This window comes from Chrysochloris asiatica, unplaced genomic scaffold (genome assembly GCF_000296735.1).
Source record: "Chrysochloris asiatica unplaced genomic scaffold, ChrAsi1.0 scaffold00028, whole genome shotgun sequence".
NCBI lineage: Eukaryota > Metazoa > Chordata > Mammalia > Afrosoricida > Chrysochloridae > Chrysochloris > Chrysochloris asiatica.
Window position 1 is genome coordinate 6,658,719 of NW_006408546.1, and position 12,565 is coordinate 6,671,283.

The 12,565-nt window shown below is 37.0% G+C and overlaps 1 protein-coding gene across 1 annotated transcript in view; it reads right to left on the minus strand.

The window, feature by feature from the left end:
- The window catches only part of ACAD11 (acyl-CoA dehydrogenase family, member 11), a 154,392-nt gene that overhangs the window by 39,143 nt on the left and 102,684 nt on the right, over window positions 1-12,565 (minus strand). The gene's annotated exons all lie outside the window — the stretch shown is intronic.

Genomic DNA, 12,565 nt, shown 5'->3' on the forward strand with positions numbered 1-12,565 from the left:
ATTTCTAATTGCAGGTTTCATATTGTTTCAAAATGTACATGTATTTTATCTATTCTTGAAGTGTTTATCTGAATTCTTCTAAAATTTTCCCATGTTCTCCTTGTATCCTCGATCTTTCTGTCAGTCCTTTGAAGGTACCTAAATATTATTCTTTTGAATTATTTTTCAGGTAGTTATATAACTTTTTCTTCCTCAGAAACATTTTTTGGCTCTGTATCATGGTCATTTGTTGGAGCCATTTTCTTCTGCTTCTCCATGTAAGCTAAAATAATATATTGTCTCCAGGACATTATGATGTCACCAAATTTGTATTTAATTGATGTTTATAGGTTGATGTGTTTTTAGGCTGTCACCAATGGTCTCCTATTGGTGTAGAGAATGGAATTATGTGCACCAGTCCCTAGGGAGTCACCATTTGTGAACCTCAATTCAGGGTGAGTTTGGCTGGTGTTGGCTGCTGTCTATGATTGATCAGGTGGAATAGGAGTTGGTATTGGCTGCAGAAGGTACGATTGTGACTGGGCTGTATGGACACGGTTGTTGTCTCCTTTCCAGTTACCTGTGTGAATCTGCTTTGCCAGGCTACCTTCTGTGACCAAAGCTGCTCACAAGAGTTCAAGATGGTCTCACTGCCTGTGGCTAGTCACTCACCAGTCCATCTCCCGCTCTCACTGTGCTGCTTCTGCTGTTCCTCTCAGAAAGCACTCAGTCCACTTTTCTAACCTTTTCTCTGAAGTTTTGGTTTCTCCTCTGCGTGTTTCATTAAGTCTCTCATATCTTTGTTGTAGAGGGTCTGTGTAGTCAGTCTGCCTAATTCATCATCTGGAATCCACTTTTTAATCAATTCTGAAAGGACTATGCTCCTTTTCACTAACAAGAACAGATCATCCATTCGTGTATTTCAGAATGACTTTTGAAAATCTCAGATATCATGCTCTTAATGGTGAGTCCACTTAACTATTGTCATTACTGAAACATGTGAATTTCCAAGAGTGTGCAGGCTTACTTTACTTTTATAAGAATGTGCAGTTCTGATTTTTATGGGTTCTAATCGGTAAAAATTAATTCCTCTAATCTGAGTATCAACCTAAAGAACATGAGGATGATTCAAATGGCAGATAACAGTATTTACATTTTATTGTGATTGTTGGGATTCCTTACCTGAAGACTCGGAAGTTTTCCCTTGATTGACCCTGACTGCAATAATTTATAGCCACGCTTTAATTTTTAGGTAGAAACCATGCAAGTCTTTTTTCACAATAGCTGACTTTAAATTTTTCAACTGGTTCTTTTTCTACTTGGGGTTGACTTCGTTTCAGTTACAGGGAGACTTGGCCCATGCCTAGAGGTCCACAGGTTGAAGGGCTAAAGCTTTCTGTTTCACATAATGCATTGCCTCTTGGTGGGTGTAATTCTGAAGATTAGATAATGGTGATATGAGTACAAATAGTATAATTTGGAGGTTCGTTTTCATTAAAGTCCTTTTATTTATGTACCTTCCATCCTGGAAATCATGAACATTTTGGGTAAGTCTTCTGAGGTTTTGCTCATGTTAATCATTATTATGAGGAGCCACTGAGTCAATTCTGACTTGTAATGACTCAGTATATGTAAACTTTCATATAGGGTTTTCTAAGCTGAAATTTTCAAAACTTTTTATTATGAATTGAGTGAAGGTTTACAGAGCAGATCATCAGTTTTACATTCAACAGATCATATACTTTGTTTCATGTCAGTGATTACAATCCTCTACATGTAACATCAGTTATCCTTATTCCTCCCTGTGATTCTTATTTCCATTCAACCGTCTTTTCTAACCTTTTGAATTTTGTCCTTACACAAATGCTGCTTTTTTCATTTTGAATATTTGACCATTCCATGGTATACATGCTTCACTATAGTTGTTGTCCTCACTATAAACCTACTTACTACTTGGCTTAAAATTGAGTCATGAGGATGAGTTCAGTTCAGACCTGAAAGGTGACCAAGGGTCATGTCTCAGGCTCCTCTAGTCTCTTTCTGATCAGTAAACCTGGTCTTTTTTCATAATTTTGAGCTTTTCCCCACATTTTCTCACACTGTGTTCAGGACCTTCTAATGTGATCCTTTTCAGAACAGTTGCTAGTGGTAGCCAGGCACCATCTAGTTCTTCTGGTCTCAGGGTTGTGCAGACTGATGTTCACATGTTCCATTAGTCCACTGGACTATTTGATTGCAAGCATCTTCAGTTTTCATTACTTAACTGTCATTTTCAATGAAGAGATCATTGGGTCTTTCTTCCCTGGAGCTCCTGGAAAGGTTCAAACTGCCAGCTTTTTGGATAATAGTCATGCATGTATGTACCTAGCCATTTGTGCCACCAGGGCTCCTTGATCCTAAGCCTAGAAAATGAAAAACTAAGTTTTATTTTGAATAAAATCTCTGCAATTCCCTTCAATAGCTGAGTCAAAGCCTTGCTTTTCTAATATGCAGAATATGTCATTTTTCTCTCTGGTATTTCATGATAGCATAAGAATTATTGCCTGGTTCTTTCTGTCAAAAAAAAAAAAAAAAAATTCCTGCCACAGTTTTAAATGAGTGCCCAATGAATGTCAGGTATTAAGTAAGTTTTGAAGAAACTCAAGAAACAAGGCAAATGATTCTCTGAGTTTGCCTTGCTCAATCTAATATGGAGAACAGTTCCCAGATTCTACAGAATAAAATTTCTAACTTGGCTTTCTTTGGGGAGTCATTGAATAGAGGAGATAAGGGTTGAGTGCACAGGTTATAAATCTTGAGATATTTTGATTTAACCAGGATGCTTTCAAAAATGGGAAAAACCCTCACAGATATTTCATCTCCTCTTGGCTGTAAGCGTAGTTTGGCAGGTACAGCAGATGAAACACCCTGTGTCTAAAACGAGTCTTTGCCCTTACAGATCATTTTTGTTAATGAACAGGATACCAAATGTCATAAACAAAACTATTTGAGGAAATTTACCTAGACCAGGAAACATTTGTGTGTCACAGGCCTTCTGAAGGAAAACAAGTGGCATCAATCAAAGAATTCTGTTTTTAATCCAAACTTGGTGGTATTTCAAATTGTTCAAAAGCCAAAATGAAGTCAGGCTAAAAGTTAGATCTCCCTGATACATGCTGATGACTTTTAATTTCTAAGGCTAAAAATTACCCAGTTATCAAATAAAAGCATTCTTTAACAAAAAAAACAAGGTTAACAGATGGAGGGCAGATTAGGGTGTTAGGTATGGAAATTGTTCTGTGGCAATTAAGAAAATGATATAGAAGCTACATAATACGATGCACAGTTGCCATTGTGTTGGCCTTGCCTCATGTTGACCCTATGAGCACTCATGACTAACTGTGTCAATGTGTCCTACTGTGGCTGCCTTCATATTGCTGTGATGCTGGAAGCTCTGTCACTGGTGTTCCACACACCAGCAGGGTCATCCATGACAAACAGGTTTTAAGACTAAGATAGACTAGGAATAAAGGTCTGGCAAACTACTTCCAAAAATTAGTCAATGACGTTTTTGTGGATCACAACAGACCACTGTCTAAAGCACAGTTCATCATCCACATCTCAAAACTGCTGCTTTTACCACAACTGAATTTCTAGGGTAAAGTAGTTACACTTCATTTGGTCTTAGCTTTGATACTATCAATTCCAATGAAAATAATAAAATACTATGAGCCAAATGAATGCCATTTTACAACAAAATGAGGCTTTCTGCTCCTGCAAAGATGTACAGCCTCAGAAACTCTACACAGGGTCACTATGAGTCAGAACTGATTTGATGGGTCTTAACAATAACAGGAAAACTTGTATCAAACAGCAAATAATTAATAAATACTACATGCTGCTGTTGTTACTGCTGTCATTATTACAGACTATGGTTGGATCCAAAAAATTACAAATAGGTAAGAATGGAACATCTAAAGGAATAAACATTCTAAATAGTCAAACAATAAAAGCAAGAGAAAAAATAATTGGATAGTTACTAAATCATTGAACAGGAAACAAGTTTTAAACCTCAAAAATGATAAATGAAATTAAAACTGAAATTAAAATGATCATATATTACAAAGTCAAAATTAAAAGACAAAAAACATTCTTGGGAAAATATTTAAACACCTATGACAAAATCATATACAATATTTATACAAGCAGGCTTCAGAAAGTTCATTCCAGAAAATGGAATGAAAAGGTAATGAATTTTCCATGAACTTTTTTGAACGCCCCCGAATATCCCTAGAGTATAAACAACACATGAAAATAAGTCTGAAGATCTTAAGAGACAAATGAGCAAATAACAATACAAAAAGAAGAAATAAGATTAGAGAGAGAATTTTTAAAGAGTTTAACCTTAGCACTAATCAAATCAATATTTAGTAAAGCTATATAAAATTATAGCTTTATTAAGATATAATTAAGATAAAACTCCACATGACAGTATTTTCCAGTATTCTCATGCATGGCTGGTAGGAGTTGGTTGGGGACTCTGACTATTAAGAAAGAAATCCACCGTGGCCGAGTTAATTCCTACTCATAGCAATCTTTCAGAACCCAGTAGAACTTCTCCGTAACCTTTCAGAGACTGAATATCTTTATAGCAGCAGCCAGCCTCCTCCTTCTCTGGCATCTGGCATAGTGGTTAGTGGGTTTGAACTGCCATCCTTGTGGTTAGCAATGCTTTACCTACCAGGGCTCCTTTAGTGAATATCATAAGTCATTCCAAACACAAAGTGTTTGTAGAAAAACACATTCGGTTGGCAATCTTTTAGGAAAAGTGGTACCATCCCTGTGGAGAGCAACTAGGATTGACAGATTCACTGAATATTTGGCCCATCAATTCAACTTTTAGGGACATAGCCTACAGATTTAGCTGTTCCTCTATGAAATGACAAACATGCAAGATTATTAATTGCAGCAGTATTGCTTAACATTTGCAAAGAATTGGGCGTAAACCAAGTGTCCATCGATTTGTGATTGTTGAAATATACTGTGATATGTTCACATAATGGAAGCCTTGTTGTTGTTGTTCAATGCTGTCAAGTCAGTTCCCACTCACAGCGACCCTGTATAGGGTTTCTGAGGAGCACATGGTGGGTTTGAATTGCTGACCTTATGGTTAGTAGTCTAGTGCTAACCCTACAGTGCCAACCATATATAACTCTTAACAAGAATGTGTTCTCTGCACTGATTTTAAAAATAAATAACAAAAAACTCCAAGATATTATACAGTGTAAATAGTAAGAACATGATCTTTTGTGTAAGAAAAAAGGGAAAAGCTGAATAGCATTTGTTGCATCCTTCAGTATTCCTTAGTAACATTAGACTAAGTTCAGTTTCCCACAATATCACAAAGATGCTCTCTAAATCATTTAAGTAATAACAAACCACCAGAAACAATCTAAGTGTCCTATGATAAAAGACTAGTAAAACAAATTATGATAACCCATATAAAAAATATTATTTTGCCACAAAAAATGTCATTGATAGTGAGCATGGACCAATACAAGAAAATGCTTAAGCCAAATATATTACGTAAAAAAAACCCATGTAATTTGTAATTACGTAACCTCAGCACTAAAGAGAAACTTTAGATTGTCTAAATAATGTTGATATATATTTCAATATCACTGAGATTTTCAGTGATAATGTAGTACATACGAGGGGGCTTCAAACAGTTTGTGGAAAAATGGAATTAAAAGAATGAGATTGCTCCATGAAGTTTCTGAAGCCCCTTTGTAAATAGTTTAGTCAGGTTACTTTCCAAACTTCTACTACTGAACATGATGGCGTTGTAAGAGGAGTGATGAGAAAAGGGTGTGCGGAGAGAGATGATTCAAGAACAAGGGTCACTGCTAGGCAAGGCAAGTAAGGGTGCAGACCATCTCCAGCAGGCCACAGTTGGAGACATAATGCCTCAGTTCTTAGGGAGATGAGAAGGAGGAGACAGATACAGATACAGAAGGCAAGAAAGAAACACTCTGTAAATACTTTGAAAATTTGCTGATGTCCGGTGATAGTTTTCCTATCCTGAAAGCTAAGTGATTGCTTTTTTTATTTTGTCACGGCTTCCTATTACCATAATCTCCTCCAGTTCAGTTTGGATAGAAGAGAAATACAGGAAGAGGCCAGTCAGGGAGCTACTTCACTGTGATTCATGCATACATGGGCTCGTTACATGTTACCAGAAGCAGCTGGGTTCTGAGACCTCTTGTGCCCCAATGGCTAAGTCTGCACTTGAAATAGAAAAATGTCACACAAATTCAAACAATATAAAGATTCTAAGATTATAAATTATTTATAAGAAGGGAATCCTATCTGTAAGTAAGCATGTGGTTGTTGGTAGGGTTAGGGTGGGTGGAAGTAAACAAAGAAAAGAGACAGATATATTTAGATAACCATAAAACAATATTAGTACCAACAACATTGTTTAATGAAATAGAAAACTAATCTGCAATGCTATATATGGAAAAGAAGGAGGTCCTGACGTATTTTTGAGGAAGAGCAAATTAAGAGGCCTCATATTACCCCATCTCAGAACTTGCTTTACTACAACCACAGTAATCAAAACAGCCTGATACTGGGACAATGACAGAAATGTAGACCAATGGAATAGAATTGAGAACAAAGAAGTACATCCACCCATCTAAGGACACCTCATGCTCAACAAAGGGTCAAAGTCCATTCAAAGGGACAGAGATAGTCTATTTAACAAATGGTGCTGGAAAAACTGGATATCCATTTTCAGAAAAATGAAACAAGATCAAAACCTCACACCACAAACAAAAACTAACTCTAAATACATCAAAGACTTACATGTTAAACCTAAAAGTATAACATTTCTGGAAGATAACATTGGGACAAAGCTAGGATAGGGGTCCTAATTATAGCATAAACACACTAAGGAAAATAACTACAAATGTACAAACAGCAGAAGATAAACTAAATAATCTGACCTCCTAAAAATTAAATATTTATGCTCATCAAAATAATTTACCAAAAGAGTCAAAAAAGAGAACCTACATACAGGGAAAAATGTTTTGGCAATGGCATTTTGACCAAGGGTCTAGTCTCTAAATCATATAGAAAACTTAAATACCTCAACAATAAAAAGACAAACAATACAAAAAAAAAACAAAACCACAAAACCACAAGTGGTCAAAGGATATGAACAGACACTTCATTAGAGAGGACAGTCAGTTGGCTAACAACCCATGAAGAGATGCTTACAATCACTAGCCATTAAAGAGATGCAAATCTCACCCCTGCAAAAATGGCACTGGAAAAAAAAAAACCCAAGCCAGTGATTCAATGATGAGTAATTGTTATCATGACTAATTGCGATAGTCACAACTGTAAAGTAGAAGTTTTGTAATGAAAAGAGGGGAGTATTTAATCAATATACATAGCACATAGATGAATACAAGATAACATAACTGCTAATTATGTGCTGTAGTTATGGATCAGTTATAAAAGTATAACAACAATAGCAAGTAAAATAGTAATCAAAAGGGAGAGTAATATACAATTAATTAAAATATCTGTTGAACATCTACTGTGGGTTGGGCACCATTTTAAGCATCCAGGATACATCAGTGAAAATAGCAAAGCAAAATTCCTGCCCTGGTGATGTCTATATTGTAATACAGGATAAGAAACAATACACAGCAAATTTAGTGTAAAAGATAAGGCACATTGACCATTAGTGTTAAAGCAAAGGGGACTGGAAGTACAAAGTGGTGAAAGTTTTATAAACATGCGCATCAGAGATTGCCTGATTGTCCAGGCGGTGACTGAAAGAGATGAGAGCATTTGTTTTTGCAATTAAATACTAAGAATAAAGGCATTCCAGGGAGACATAAAGGCCAGTGCAAAAGCCCAAAGCAGCAATATATCTGGTATGTTCCAAAACAACCAGGAGTGTGAGATATAAACAAGTAAGTCGTACAAAATGAGGTCAGAGAGGCAATGGGAAGTGGGGCAGATCGTGTGAGAACATGCAGACCATGCTAAGAAGTTACTAGAAGCTTATTTATATTCTGCTGCTCCAATGTGTAGATCAAGAAGAAGAGTTAAGAGAAAGAGAAATACCAAATAGTCTAGCCTGGGCAGGGATAACATTAAGAGCAGCATCCTTCAGAAGGCCAGAGACGAAAGCAACCATCAGTCATAGCAAAAAGGGAAGCCTCTTTTAGGAGAGGTATGCTAGAAAGCTGGAAATCCATTTGTAGAAAAATGAAACAAGAACCATATCTCACACCATATACAAAAATAAACTTTAGATGGATTGAAGACCTAACTGCAAAACCTGCATCTATAAAGATCATCAATGAAAAAATAGACAAACTTCTTGTTAAGTGCCATCAAGTTGGTTCTGACTCACAGCGACCTTGTATAGGGTTTCCGAGGAACAGTTGGTGTGTTTGAATGGCCAAACTTGTGGTTTGCAGTCCAGTGCTAATTCTAGAGCACCACACCAGGCATTCCAGGGACAAACTTAGGGGCTCTAATCCCTGGTAGAAATACACTATCAAACATAACTGAAAACATACAAACAGCAGAAGACAAAATAGATATCTGGGACCTCCTAAAACTTAGGTGTATCAAAAAAATTTTGCCAAAAGAGTAAAAAGAGAGCCCACAGACTGGGAAAAAATGTTTGGAAATGACATATCGGACAAGCAGCTAATCTCTAAAATTTGTAGAAAACTTCAACACCTCTACAAGAAGACAAGAATCCATTAAAAAAAAAAAAAAAATGGGCAGAGGACATGAACAGACACTTTGCAAAAGAAGGCATTCAGGCTGTCAACAGCACATTAAGAAATGTTTGCCTTTCTTTTCAATGTACCTCTGGGTGGGTTTGAACTGTCAACTTTTTGGCTAATAGTCAAGGGTGTCCCATTTGTATCACCTAGTGACTATTTTCAGCTAGTTTAGCTGCAAGCAATGCCTCACCTCAAAATGGAATGGATAGCAAGCAAGGGAAGCAGGATGTAATATACCCTTAGCCATCTATTGAGAGGGGATGAAGGAAGATGAAGGTTCTACAGACCTCTTTCCTCTGAGTCAAAAGGTTAGGCAATTGCTTAGAGAAAAAGGCAGGGACCTAAAATAACTTCTGCAGGTGGAGACTGAGCCTGGCTGAACTTGCATGAGAAAATAAATAAGGAAACTGACATGCAAATGATGAGAATCAAGTTCAAATACTCCAAGGAGGCCTAGATTTGCATATATTTCTCTTCTCTCTCTAACTCATGTGTTTGAATGTCAAAGCGGGAAAATTTGGATTTGGAAAGTTTCAGTGCTGGTCTTTGAAAAAGAAGTTACAAGAGGGCAAGAGAGTTAGTTTCAAACCTCAAAGATACAGAAAAGGATTAAGGACAGAGAAGGCATACAGTGATGTGGTGTTAAAAAAACACAAAACAAAACGAACTTCTAGTATAAATGTTTAATAATTATTCAGAATTTAGTCTATGATAGCTAAGTCTTCAAAAAGAAAACTTTCTGGGTTAAAATCTCTTTTTGTTTTCTTTCATGGACAAAATGACATTAGGGAGCATTTTTCTAAATCGGGGTGGGGAGCCTTTTTTCTGCTAAAATTTTTAACATCATTTGCAGCGCATACAAACTTATCTACTTAAAATTTGGTCTGCTGTATTTGGTCAAACATTTAGTTAACTCACCCCTCACTTGATGGCCTCAAAAACCCTATGCAAGGCCGCTATGGGTCGGAACCAACTTGATGGCATTTATGAAAAACAAATGTGATGGCTGGAGTCCTGCTGTGGTATCATAAAATAAGCACTCAACCTCAAGGTGGGTTTGAACCACAAGATCGATGGTTCAACCTGACCAGCCGCTCCTTGGAAACCCTATACAGGGTCCCTAAGAGTCGGAAGCGACACAACGGCACTTAACAACAACAATGTGATGACTGGAACTGAGGTTGCCTTGGCGCAGGGCCAGACCAAATGATTTCGTAGGCCTTACTCTATGGGTCGGAACCGACTCGATGGCACTTAACAACAACAACAACAACTCTGATAGCGTAGTGGTTACGAATTGGGCTGCTAACTTCAAAGTCTGCAGTTTGAAACTACCAGCTGTTCCGTGGGATAAAGATGAGGTTTTCTGCTCCCGTAAAGATTTGCAGCCTCAGAAACCCTGTACAGGATTGCTATGAGTCGGAACCGACTTCATAGCACATAACCACCACCACCATATGGCCCAAGGGCCGGATGTTCCCCACCCCTGATGATGTTTGTTAGCTGCCTCCATGCTTCCGACCCTGTCATCCTCTGGTCTGGTAGTTAGTACCTCAGCTGCTGGCACTGTGCTTTTCCCTTTGGCTACAGTGGAAACTGTGAAAGGTTTGTGGTTTCTGAAACAAAATAGAATTCTTTCAAAGGAGTCAGCTAGCATACTTAAGAATTTGGATGACTCAAGTAGATGGCTACAAATAAAAGATCAAGTGCTCACAAGGTTAAATTTCAGGAAAACCCTCTTGGATGCAAGATAAAGGCGTGGTGTAAAACGAAAACAAAAGTAGCCAGAATTAGACAGAGAGGGCATTTGATTTTAGCTCTGCACTCAAGACATTCTGTGGACTGAAGCAGGTTGGTTCCTTCTTTCTTTTCTCCTTCTGACTTGGATGTGATTTTATATATTTCCCTCTGTAGAAGTTTTAATGCATGCAAGTTTAAATGTTTACTTGAAAACAGTTGTGCACTTTGACCTTAAAATGCAAATCCAAACATAGCAATAACAAAATATTTTAGTATTATCACTTGACTGCAAAACTTTTTAAATGAGAAAAATCAGCTTTGCTATGTTATTTTTCTGCTTTACTATACAAACATTAATTTTTTGTTCTTGTAATAATTATAAAAGCATTTACATGCATTTCTATGTATCTATGCAATAATTATAAAGATATTTACATGCATTTCTATATAAATCACACAGGGTTATTTCTGCAAATAATTACCATTCCTACTCTTATGACTCACATTTCTAGTCAAATTCATTTGTACTTAAAAATGCCCTTCCTTAACATCCTATAGTATTCCTGATTATCATATTCTAGTTTTCTGATAAGAGCGAAGAAAAGAACAAAGTACATATTGTGTTAATAATTAAGGACCAGGGCAATTCTTAACGTATTGAAACTTTTCAAATAAAATTTATGATAAAATAAGTGAGTTAAAATTATCAGCACATGGTTTTTGCATAACGCAAGCAATTCTTCTACATAGGAGCTTTCCTGGGGACCTTTTAAACTGATCCTTACTATTCAAAAAGGTTTAGTAAGTACAAGAATATTCTTTTGAAGATGTCCAATAATTTGGTATATTGTTTAAAAAAATATTTTCATTGCTGATTCTATAAAAATATTTGAGATTCCTCAAAGGACAAAAGTAGTTAAAGGAGAATAGAAAGCTTAAGGAAAAATGAAAAATTTAACACAATAATAAAAACATTGAAAAACATTTATGTATTTTAAAACTTGTGAATTTTGTGCAAGTTTGTCTTAATATTATTGGGTGCCGTAAAATATCTTAATAGCCAATGTATTACAATAATGTTGAGACAGGAAATTCCTGACATATCATCTATCCGTTCTAGATGATCAGTTTTATACCAGCTGACAAAACCTTCCATTTGACAAATATTTGCTAAGCATCTAGCAATATGACAAGCACTCTGTGAGTATTAAAATTACAAACAGGAATCAAACGGTTCATACCCTTGAGGAGCTTAGAGCGTACAGGAAGAAGGTAGTGAGGGAAACACATCTTTTTTCATGGAATGTGACTAGTTCTTTGAGGTGGGAGGTAGCTCAGATGAGGGAAATCTTTGGGGCAAAGTGACATCCAAGAGTTGAGTAAGAGTTGGCTCTTCAAGTAAAGGGCAAAGAATAGAGCGACAGGTGGTTGTTGTTGTTAAGTGCCGTCGAGACGGTTCCGACCCATAGCGACCCTGTACAGGGTTTCTGAGGGTGTAAATCTTTAAAGGGACCAAATTAAGCCATAATGTTGAATTGCGCAGTGGTTTAATGTGTGCCAGGACACTGCCATCTGGTCAGTACTATAGCTGTCTTGAGTGGAGGACATTGTACAGGCAGCCATGGGCTGGGCTACATCACAGACGGTCGCTGAGTGCCATGCTAAGGAGACTGCACTGTGTCTCTCAGGTGAAGAAGGACCACTGCAGAGCTAAGTGTGGAAATGACAGATTGGCATTTCAGACATAGGACATTCTCATGGCATTGAGAGCAGTTCTAGAGGAGGTGGTGGGAAGGCCTAGATACAGTTGCATGCCACTTAGTAAATAAACTATTATAGTAGGCAGGGGAAAGACACTGATGATTCAAAGTAGGATAGTGAATGTAGATTAAAAGGAGGGGCACATTCAAGACTTATTTGGAAGTCAAAATCAGAAGAATTTAGGAACTGATTTGTAACCAGTGATGAAAAGAGAAGTCAAGAAATGATGCAGGCTTATGGCTTTGGTGACAGCAGGCTGATGGTGCTATCAAATCAGGCTATATAAG